The sequence below is a fragment of the Stegodyphus dumicola genome, chromosome 9 (assembly GCF_044657685.1).
Source record: "Stegodyphus dumicola isolate Sdum_Otavi_A_Nest chromosome 9, ASM4465768v1".
In the NCBI taxonomy this organism is placed as follows: Eukaryota; Metazoa; Arthropoda; class Arachnida; order Araneae; family Eresidae; genus Stegodyphus; species Stegodyphus dumicola.
Window position 1 is genome coordinate 62,002,804 of NC_140776.1, and position 12,402 is coordinate 62,015,205.

The window sequence follows — 12,402 nt, forward strand, 5'->3', positions numbered from 1 at the left end:
TTTCTTTAGTAGAAGAGAAAACTCCCCAGAAGTTGAATATCTGTTAAGTACGAGCAGTTTTATAGCTAATCGATAAAATGAAAGTAATCACAACAGAATTATTTTAATCCCTTAAAATAAGAATATGAACGGATATCATTCTACGTAATTTTACCGTATCAATAGTTAATGTGAAACACTTGAAAGAAGCATATCAGAAATATCTTTTCTGGGTAATCTTGTGTATTCAATTGAATTTAAAATTTTCATAAATGATACCAGGTACGAAAAATGAAAACAGGATTTGAAAATTAATTTCTTTTTGCATATGCTTGCATAAAATGCAGTTCATTATCATACATTGTTTTGACCTATAACATTCTTATATTTAAAAAAATGTAACTTTAGCTCTAATTAGGTTTAATTCTTAAATAAGACTACTAAAGTCAATACAATTATTGTTTTGCCAACAACTGCAAGTAGTAAGCGGCCCTGTTCGGTAATCGGAAGTGAGGTCAGAGAATAGGGTATTGGCCACCGCCATCTTGGGATTCCGTGATAAAACCATATATAACGTCACTATCTTGTAATTTTACAGAAGTTTTATAGATGAGTTTGAATGCAGAAGAAGTGGATCACAGAAGTAGTGTAGATGAGTTTTAATGAAGACGAGATGGATCATAGAATTGGTGTAGATGATTGTTGTTGCCACCAAATGTTAGAGTTGTAATGTTTTTTTAAAGTTGTAATGTTTTTTTAAAGTTGTAATGTTTTTTAGTTTTTGGCAACGATAATACTTTTCCAACATTTTATTTTCGTGGCCAGGATCATTTGAACCTCTGCTTTGGGATAATATAAATTTTAATTAATTTTCCCTTTTTTAACTATTAATATGTAACTATATTTAATGCGTAATTACTTTTAATTACTATGTAATTTTCTTTAATTGAGCATCTCATTTAAAAATTATTCATTTTTAGTATTAATAACAATGTTCTTTTCTTTTTTTTCCTTTGAATTTTCAAACTTGAATTTTAAGCTGAGACTCGAACCCATAACAGCTGGCATAGGAATTCATCCTAACCACGATGCCGTCAATTTTAAAATAAAAATAGCTTATCGCATTGAGTGGAAAAACAACCATGTCATCACTACCTGGAGGAAACTTCAACGAGCAAATACATTTTCTGCGCACTTTCGAGCATGTTCGATGTTTTATATATTTGTGTGCATTCTGAAGAATTCATTCATAAGGACCAATTTGATTCTCGATAACAATTTTTTTTTCATATTTCAAACAATCAGACAGCTTGTGTTTTTAAGTGGTACAAAATATAGATTTTTTAAAAATTTATTCTTTGCTGTTTTAATTTTAAAATTGTCTTACATTTTATTTTCCATTATGAATTTTAAGAATGCTTTTTAGTCCAAAGGAGCTTTGTCCCGGCAGAACTATTGTTTTCGTTTTGCGATTTTGTGTTGAATCACTATAAATGTCCATTTCACTTTTCAAACTTTGCCATCAAATGTTAGAGTCCTGCATTGTATTTGAAGAAATTAAATAATGAAAAATCTGCATATATTATGTATATTTCTTGCATTGTGCTAAAACGACGGTACATAGAGCCATCGAAGTTTGAATGACGTAATCCTCCTACGAGTATGGGCATCTATAAGACCAAATTCGGAATTTGTTTTATTATCAATTTCATGTTTTGTAAAACTTTAACGAATTTTTGATTAACAAACTCAAGGATTTCAAAGCAAGCAATGGCAAGACTCTATAGGGGAAAAATTGTTTTTTATCTCCAGCGCGCGGAACTGTGTATCGGAAATTCTAAAGATACGCTAATTTAAAAATTATTTTGCGATATTGCTATTGAACTGAATTTTATGGTTTAAGTGCAAAGAACATGATATTTAATAAATAAAGGTAACACACAAAACGTTAAAAAACACCCCTTTGGGCGTTATTTAAAATCTGAAACCTTTCATAATTTTTTAATTGTTTTTTCCCTTCTTTATTTCTCCTTAAATTAATTTTTTTTTTTTTTTCAAATTATTTTTTTTTTTTTTTTTTTTTTTTTTTTTGCTTTCGCAAAAGTCAATTGTATTTTTTAAATTCACAAATCTATTTTTCCATATTTTTATTTTATAAGTAATATTTTTCGCTAGTTTAAATTTTCCTTTCTACCTTTAATTTTTTAAATGTTTTTTTTTTTTTTTGCTTTCGCAAAAGTCAATTGTATTTTTTAAATTCACAAATCTATTTTTCCATATTTTTATTTTATAAGTAATATTTTTCGCTAGTTTAAATTTTCCTTTCTACCTTTAATTTTTTAAATGTTTTTTTTTTTTTTTTTTTTTTTTTTTACGTGTAAGTTTTTTAATTTTCGAAAGTAATATTTATTTTTGCTAGCTTAATTTTTTTCGTTTTGTTTTTATTTTAGAAATGTTGTTTTTACAGTGTTCACTTTATTTATTTTACAAAACTAATATTTACTTTCTTTACTTACTGTTCTTTTACTTTATTTTTATATTTTATATAAGTTTAACTTTTTCCCTTTCTTTTTTCACAAATACAGTTTTTGATTTTCTGTCAAAATTTTATTTCTAAAGGAAATTTTAATTTCTTTCTTTTCACTTTTCCTTTTCCATTTTTCCAAAATGAGAATACCTTTTACGCTTTTAAATTTTTTCTTGTCATATTTTTATTTTACGCTTAACTCACGCCTCCATGGTTTTAAATATTTATTGATGTTACATTTCCATTTCTCCAAAAGTAAACATACATATATATCTCTGACCTACGAAATTTTAAACTGGTATTTATATGCATATCAATTCTGTTTGGAGGCCTTCATGGGTAATATTTTCTGTAACTTAAAATCATCTTAAATCGATACGTACAATGTGCAATCTATATAATTTAGTTTGAATACTAAATTTCTTACTTTTATACTACTAACACTTAATAAGAGATAGTCAAAATTTTCTCTTCTGATACACTGTAGTAATTTTTTAAAACAGTATTATGGATTCTCTTTTACACATCTTGCTTTTATTGAAAAAGATCGCCAAAACACTGTATATGCAATACATTACGAATTCTCTTTCACACATCTTTTATTCTGAGGATTCATCAACCTATGTCTAGCAGATGCAATGTTTTCACTTTCTACTTTTCTTTTACACATTCTTTCTTACATTTAAATTTTATCCTGCTTCTAAAGCATATTAATGCTGCATTCCTAATTTCGCTTTTCAAAAAGTAGAAAACAGGCTTATACAAGCTTCGTCTTAGCATCTACTTACTGATTCAATCATAGCATCTACTTACTGATGATTTTTATGGATAAAACCGTTTGAAACATTTTCACCCAGTTTGATTAAAATACATACAAAAAATATTTCGTTTCTTATTATTTTACGATGCAGATATTTATGCAATGATACTTAGAACACTCTCTTCTATTCAGCAGAAGGATTGATTTACATTACTAATGCATATTCTATTAACTCTTTGAAACACTTTACAAAAATATCTTGGATTTCCTTTTGCACATTGTACCTTATGCCACTAAGCATATGTTAATACTCATCATGTGCATATGTTAATATTCATCATGTGAAAACCATATACGGATTACAAACATGATGCCACCACCTAGCACACAGCCTCATAACCATTACTATATTTAAAAGCAACATAACCTTGGCTTTCTTAATAAGTTACATGGAAGTCAAATTATTTTTAACTCGGAACAAAGTTTAAAATAGATATAGAATTAATGTTCAGGCACAGAAAAGAAAGTTTATCTCCCTTTCTTTCACTAATTTGGAATATTAAAATTTCTCAATTTGGAATATCTCTTCCAAACAGTATCACCATTAATTTTATGAATCTCGAAGCTTTTTCTCTTTGCGCATCATAACTTAAACCACTAAGCATACTCTAATACTTGATTTTCATCATTTGAAAACATCATAAGGATTATTAACATGATGCCATCACCTATTGCACAGCCTCATAACTACTACGATACTTAAAAGTAACACAACCCTGGCTTTCTTAACAAGTTACATGGAAGTTTTACAAATTACATTACAAATTACTTTTAACTATAGAGAAGAATACCCACTCTCTAACGTGTAATTTAAATAACAATTACAGCCAGATCTGTGAGAGAGAACTCAAAACGAAGTCTAAAATATACACATAATTAATGTTCAGCAATGTAAATGGAAGCCTGTCTTCTTTCTTTAACTTGTAATATAAATATTTCTAAGCCTGAAATATTTTTTCCAAACGGTATCATTATTATTTTTGTGCTACTTTGGTAGACGGTTGCATGGATTTTGGCGATTTTTTGGCGATTTTGTTTTGATGAGCGATACGACTTATGGTAAACCCATTGCTGGACAAGTTATTTATAGTAACCGATACTTTGTTGTCATTTTATTTAAAAATAATGCATTTTGTTGTGCATAAACTCCATGTTTTAAATATTATTTATGACTTCTAAATAATAAAAATGTATTTAATTTTGCATTTTTATTTAAAATAAAAATTTTATTGTTTATATTTTATGGAATTTTATGTTGTGAATGATGTAATGAATGGCATCACATTATTTAAAAGTAATTGGTTTTAATATTTATAAATTTAATCTAATGTTTTAAACATTATTTGTGGCTGTTAAATATTAAAATACAATTTAATTTTGCATTTTTAAGTATGATTTTATTAAGAATGATTATTTAAATAATTTTAATTCTATGCGTGATGTAATCAGCTCTCTGATTGGTTACTGAATATTTGTGTATCCCCGCGCCATTTTAAAATTTTATTTTTTTATTTCTCTTCGAATACCACAGATTTCAAAGCGAATGGATGTGTCCGTTTCGAAGATTAATATTGTTATTGGTAATTAGAAAGAATTATTCGTATCGGAATAAAAAAATTGCCGTTTGAGACCTTATTTTGGCCAACCTGGCTTTCCTAATCAAAGATTTATTTATCGTTACAAGGGTCAGAGAATATTTATTTTAAATTTTTGGAGGAAACCTCGCTAATTTCTTCTTCAATGAAGTGCGAGAGATGTGGATCACAGATGAAGGTCGTTTTTTTTTTCTTGTACTTATCAATATACAACGGGTAAAATACTTTAAAAAAATGCAAGTACATATTTTTCTTTTACTTTGTAATTGTATATCAATTTCTATTAAAAATATTAATACACTGTTTTAAAAAATTCCTGAGATATTTATTGCCACATATGTTTTACTTATATCCTCTAAAACTTATTTTAAAAGATTTGAATTAAAGTAATTGAAAATTTTTAATTCTTTTAAACGTTGATATGATGCTTCTAATTCAATATTCAATTTAAGTAGTAATTTATTCCAATTAAATGTTGGCGCAATGTTTTTATAGCGGTGCTTTTATTCTATTATATGAAAGTAATAATTTAACCTTACTTTAGCATTTTATACTCATAGTAAATGTATTTATTTACATTTACCAGCCATCTTAAAAAACGTCGTTTTCAACAAAAAGTTAATCCATTATTTTTAACGATATTTATTTTTTTAAAGTTTCGAATACTTTACTATGCGTGAAATACGTAAAAACAGCATTTTTCAAGATGGCTGACGACTGTAAAAACCGCGCCAACAATTGCACCAATGTACACATTTAGAAACAAAAAGGACCATTGTCTTACACTATTTGCAATTATTTACACTACGTAGTATGGCCATAGTAATGAGCTAACCAGCTAACCTGTCGTAATGAACGACTTTAGGTTTAGATTTCGAAGACTTACAGATCCGAACCACGATATCATTCAGCCTGTTCAGGACTGTGTACGGACCATCCCAATGTGACTGTAATTTCGGACAGAGTCGTTTTCGTCGAATCGGGTTCCACAGCCACACTTTGTCTTCTTTGTTGAGTCTATGTCCAGTAGCTTTCGCGTCGTATCTGGTCTTTGGTTTCTCCGTCGCCAAGTTGACTCGCTTTCGTGTAGAACGGTGCATCACTTCAAACTGGGCCTGGATATCTTGGATGTATTCTTCCTTCGATGAAGGCTCATCCGTAGGGCGACCAAACAGGCGGTCACAAGGCAGACGAAGGTCTCGACCGAAGAGCATCTGGGATCGAGAATAGCTGGTATTCTTGCGTTTCTTTTCGACCCTAGTATGATTTCGACAGCTTTCTGAGTAAAATCTTTCTCATGAGACGTCGGCGTTTCCAGGCAAGGATCCATTTTGAGGATGGATAGTCATGTCCTCAGATGTTGAAAGCAGTTTGTTGTTTTTGAAGTCCAAGGAAAAATTGTATTTCCTTAAAAAGTCGAATCCGAGTATGCATGGATCTGTAATATCCGCCACATATGCTGTCTGGTGATAGGGGGCACTTCCGAGCGTATATTTACGTTTAACTTCCCAGCTATGTCGATTTTATAACCAGACGCATTCTGAAGGGTAAAACAGGATGGCGTCCAAATAAGTTTATTTTTAAACTGTTGAGCTCAATCCTTCCGAATGATGGTCACATTAGCTCGTGTGTCAAAGATAATATTGCAAGGAACTTCATCGATATTCCCATTGATGGACAGTCCGTTACTATTGCCACTCACTGTAGAAATCTTAAGAGCTTTAAAACAGGGTTTTTCTTTATCTGGAAGCCTCCATTCCTCGACATGGCCTTTCATTGGTTTCCTGCGTCGTTGCTCGGAAATGATTTTAGTTTTCGTACCCTGGGCTGTTCTGCAATTCTTTCGTACGTGGCCTTCACCTCCACATTACCAGCACTTTGGTTTCCTGTCACTCTTTTCCCGTCCCATGGCATTTAATTTTCTGTTTGACAAGCCTTTCTTATTTCCCGTGCTCTGGGGTGTTCTGCAGTTCCTTCGTAAGTGGCCTTCAATACCGCAGTTCCAGCACTTTAGGGTTGGTTTCTTCTGACCAATATTCCGTCTGAAGGCATTCACTAGTCTTTTCAAATTATCCGTTTTATTATCCGTGCCCTGGGGTGTTCTGCAATGCGGTTGTATGTGCCCTTCAGCACAGCATTTCCAACACATTAGAGCTACATTCTCCTCACTCCTACTCCGTATCAAAGCATTGACGTGTCTGGATAAATCATCTAAACGAGCCATCAATTGATCAACTGGCTCGTGCACTCGCACAGCTTTGACTGGATAGCGATCTCTACGAGTTGCTTGCTGGGTTGCCTCGAATTTCAGGACGTACAACAGAGCGCTTTGTATATCCTTCACAACAGCCATTCGCAGAGCTTTTTGTATTTCGGGATCCCGGATGCCGTCGATAAAGTACTGCAGGGACAGGATTTCCATCGTTTCTCTCTGGCACTCCGAAAGGGCGAGGTGGGACAGCCTTTCAACATCCGCGGCGAGCTCCTGGAGTGATTCGGTGAGCTTCTGTTGACGGGAATTTAATTGAAGCCTGCTATAGTCTTTTGAGCATTTCTCGCCAGAGCGCAGCTCCAATGCGCCGGATAGAGCTTCGAAATCAAGTCTTGGGTTTTCTGGAAGCGTCTGTAGGATATCCGCTGCCTCTGCTCTCAGAGAAGCGGCAAGATGACAGGCCTTATACACTTGTCTTATACACTTGCCAGGAGGTCTTCCCATCATATGCATTGTAGATAGTTTCAGAGAAGGACGAGCAAGCATAGGTAGAAATTTAAAACCCTCAGAATTGCTTCTTTCTGTCGCTATGCTCTTTTCTAAAGTGTCAACTTCTTTGGCAACAGCAGCAGAAACCCTTTTCTCAATTTGTTGTTGGACGGCAGAAACTCATTGTTCAATTTGTTGCTCCACCGCAGAAATTCTTTCTTGAATTTATCCAGCTTCGTCTTCAACTGTATCTATTCTTCCTTCCATAGTCTCGAACTGTTTTTTATATTATGCAAATAATTTCTCTCTTCATTTCGTCTTGACCTACTTTCATTTCCTCTTTAACAGCTTTCATCTCTCTTTTAACGGATTCTTCCATCTTTTCCTGACTGGTTTTCATCTCCTGTTTAACGGATTTAATCTCTTCTTTGACGGAATCTTTCATCTCTTCTTTAAATGCAGCAAAGGCTCCCATGAATTGCTTTAACTGTTCTTCCATCGCTCTTGTGATTGGCATTCAATACCCCACTCCTGACACCAAAAATTGTTGCGTGCGTACGGGTTCGTTTGGAATTGAATGCACAATCCATAACAATATTTTAGTATAACATAACCTAAAAAAGGCCACATTTTCAAGGAAGCATTATTTTAATTAAACCACTTGAGCTAAACAATTCTTCGAAAATATACGTAATACGATATTCACAAATTAAAGAAAAGATAGGAACACCATGAACCTCATTCATAAATATGACAAAGCATGTAAAGGACTCAGAAAAAACGTGCATTCATGGAAAACATTCTAAGGCAAATTAGAGCTATTCTACCCAAGGAGTTAGCCTTTCGTATTAGATTAAGCATCCTCATCAGTAGGTCAGTGTTGTTTAGTTAATGATTTTATTCATACTAGTTTGGTGAATTCACACTTGTTTAAGTCGAGTTTTATTAACACACACAAGTCTTTACTGTATTTTTAGTAAAATATTAAATATTGAATGAAGTGTTTTATTGCCAATGTGTTACCTTCTGACTATATTCTGTTCGAAAGAAAACATTCATAATGTATTACGAAGAATAATTCTATACATATACTTTATTATACTGTATGATTAATTTTCATACCATTTGTTTATCTTTAAAATTTGACTCCTAGTCTGGTGCTACTAACTTTCGCTTTTCTAATACATTTCTTATTTACATTACACTGTCTGGTCTGGACACACTTAAAAATTTCCTTCTGTACGCACAGAAAAATTTAATAAAAAGGATTTATAGGTTACTATAGGTTACTCTGAACCTTCTTTATTTATAGTAGATGGCAGCTCAACACAAACCAGTCCATAAATTTTATCCATGTTTAGTTTTTTAAGACAATCATTTTCTTCCAGATTTTTTTAGAGTATAAAAGGAATTGTTTGAAAAGAAATTTCTATGTTATTTTTTGGCTGTATTTTAAACTCCTTATTCTATATTTTAAATTTTTACCTTGAAATCTTGCCTAAAATCAAATGGCGAACCCTAGATGTGTCCAGACCGGGCTCACCGATAAACTAGGACAACAGAGAGTCTGTATTCTTTGTTTCTCTGCATCTGATCGGTCAGTTCATTGACAACAATGCCCGTTTCAGCACTCTTTTCGAAGCTCTATTCAAACAGTGTAAGGGCACACCCACAGAAATAAATGACAAGTGCTATCTTCACAAAATTTTACTTGTGTACTCCTCTAGGACTAATTAGGCTGCCTACCTTTTTTTTTTTTTTTTTTTTTTTTTTTTTTTAAATCAAAACTCCGACTTTAAAAGTTAGCGTGCCGGAAAGTGTTTAATGCTTATTACATATCATGTAAATATTTAAAGAAATATCAGGCTTTTTTTCCCTTCTGTTAGCACAATTTTAAGCAATATTTTGTTATCACACAGACCTCTTTACAGTGTTGTTTAGTAAAATATTAAAGATTAAATTGATACTAGTTTTTGAACATTATGGCTATACTCCACTCAAAGAAAATGTTCGGAACTTATTAGGAAAATAATTTTTACATATACGTTTTTGTATTCTTGATGAATTTCCAAACTGCTGTTCATCTATAAGATTTTGATATCTAGTCAAACACTGAAGTGATTAACAACTTTATGCCTTTCCAATGAAATTCGTAGTCACGTATGTTCATTGTAGAAAATTCTCCTGACTTACCAATATTAACACCAATACTAGGAAATATGCAAATGTTTCCTAAATATTTATATATTTGTGTCTTTGCGAAAGTGTTCATAAATATCCACATATAATCCTTTAATGTTTAATGTTTTCATATATCACAACTAAAGTTTCGAAGACAAAATTTTAGATAGTTTCATATTCCGAAACTTTACATATTTGAGATGTCATTGTGTTTTCACAAACGTTTTCAGAGTGCAGGCTTGGCAGTCATTTAGACATTTCAAAAGCATTTTTGTCTTTCCTATTGGCACATGTCAATGAATTTGCAATACATATTTTTGTTAATTTTTAGCTTATGAGTGTTTCTAGATGCTTAAAAATGTTTTATGTTGGGTTTTGCAATAGATTTTGGAAAAACAAGTATTTTAGTTTGTTCACGCAAATGAAATTGACGTATTCTTTAAATTTTATTATTGAGAATATTATACAAAAAAAAAAAAAAAAAAAAAAAAAATCCGGATTTGTTGCCATTATTCAACTTTTATATGAATTTCAGTATTCCAGATTATTCACGTAGTTGTAATTGAAAATAAGTGGAATAAATGCAGGATATTCAGATATAAATTAAAAATTTTGAAGCAAGAAATTAAAAATTTTCAGATCTGGGAAAAGAGTTTATTCACGAGAATGTGTAAACAGTTTTCAGTTTAGAAGCTTTCTCTTGGAATGGCATAGCATATAACATGGAAACTTACAAGTAGAAAATAGGTGAAGGACGACATTCCTACAATATCTGGCAGATAATTTTACAAAACTGATTTCAATGCCATAAACAAACTGATTTCAATTTTCCATAAACAAAGGTTCTAGTAAAGAAAATATGTCTGCAATCTCCTGAAACTCATCTTGGGAATCTGATCTCTCTTACGCAGAAGTTTATTTATACAAAAGCAACATTTCATATAAGTAGTTTTTGATTTTTTTGCAAATTTTAATGATATGTTATAGAGACATTAGGTGTTTTTTGGAAGCAGTTAAAATTACAAATTAGCAACGCCTCGCCGGCAATCGAACCACGGACGCGCTAAGCGCGCAGGAAAGATGAAAAATTAGCAACGCCTTCGCCAGGAATCGAACCGCGCACCTCTCAATTACGCACGGAGCGTGCAAACCACCACACCACGAAGACATACCAAGAAGGCGGGAGAAATACCTTATAAAATATTAAAATGAAGTATAAATTTAATAAACCATATATTATGGAGATTTTCTAATTTAAAATTTGTGCACGGTTACGGTAAATTTGATTACAGCGAAACATGCAAGTACTATCTTCTTAAGAGAAGGTACCTTCGCGGATGCCTTTTTAATAGAAACTGGCTAGTATTTACTGGGCGAAACTATGAAAACACCCAAGCCTATTCACTGGAATTTGAATCTGAGTCGAAACAAGAGTATTCAAATATGTTATTTACTCGTTTATAAGTGGATAAGGTAATCTATTGTAAGGCACAAGTTTATTAATTTATTTAACACAAGTTTCTGCCATTATATAATTTAATTGAACTTAACTAAAAAGCGTCAGAAATGGATCTACAATAGCCATAAATATAGTACTAAAACTGAAACTTGATACATAGAAATGAATAATAGTTTATGTTAAAACTGTAAACATGTAACCAGTACTTATGAGTAATTTAATGCAAATTAAAAATTTCTGCGTTTTCCAATATTGGATTAAATCTATAAATTGTCTCCAGATTTAATTACCTCGTGCTGAATTAAATGTTAATTGCAGTATATGTCTGAATATTGGAATGTCATGAATTTTGCCCAGTGCTAAATTTAAGCTATAAGTAGCAGGTGTCTTAAATTTCCTGTTTGTTACCTTTAGTATCCTTCACTTGTCTTCGGTACTCATTCACTCTACCAACACTTAAAGGGAATTATGCGATTCAGTAAAACCAAAGCCTAAGAAATAATATAGTCTATAATGTTAACTTACCACTTAAAACTGAATTTTTAATTTTTATTTGCCTTGCAAAATAAACTTACAAGAAAGGCTTATAGTAAATATTCATGGTATGTTCATTAAAAATTAAATCAAATTTTTTGTCGTTAAACGGATTTTCGTGAGGGACGTATCACCCATATCAAAACATTCTCGAAAATATAGCTTCAGCTTGAAATTTTCTTTTAAAATGTTCCTTGTCAGATGGGCTATTTTACTGTTGTAATTTTCTAAATTACTTTTATTTGTAAAAGAATTTTACGCCTTCTCGAGACACAAATGTAAGCAATCCGATACAGTCAATAAACACAACTAGCTTAGTTTAAGTTCCTTTACCATTACTCGAATAAATTCCCCGATATACTCTTCAAGAATTTTCACATGTAATACAAATACGAACTAATTTCGTAAAATGTTTCCTTAGAAAAGGAAGAAATTCTCCTCGGCAAATAGCTAGCGTGCCTTAAATAAACAAATTCTAAATGTAACTAAACAGCTTCGTGCTTTGGTAAGCCGTTGAGGAGAACGACGTCAAGGAGAAATTGAATGACTACGGTTTTTTAAGAGCTGAATACGAATGATAAATTGGTCAGTCTGTTTTATTTTCTC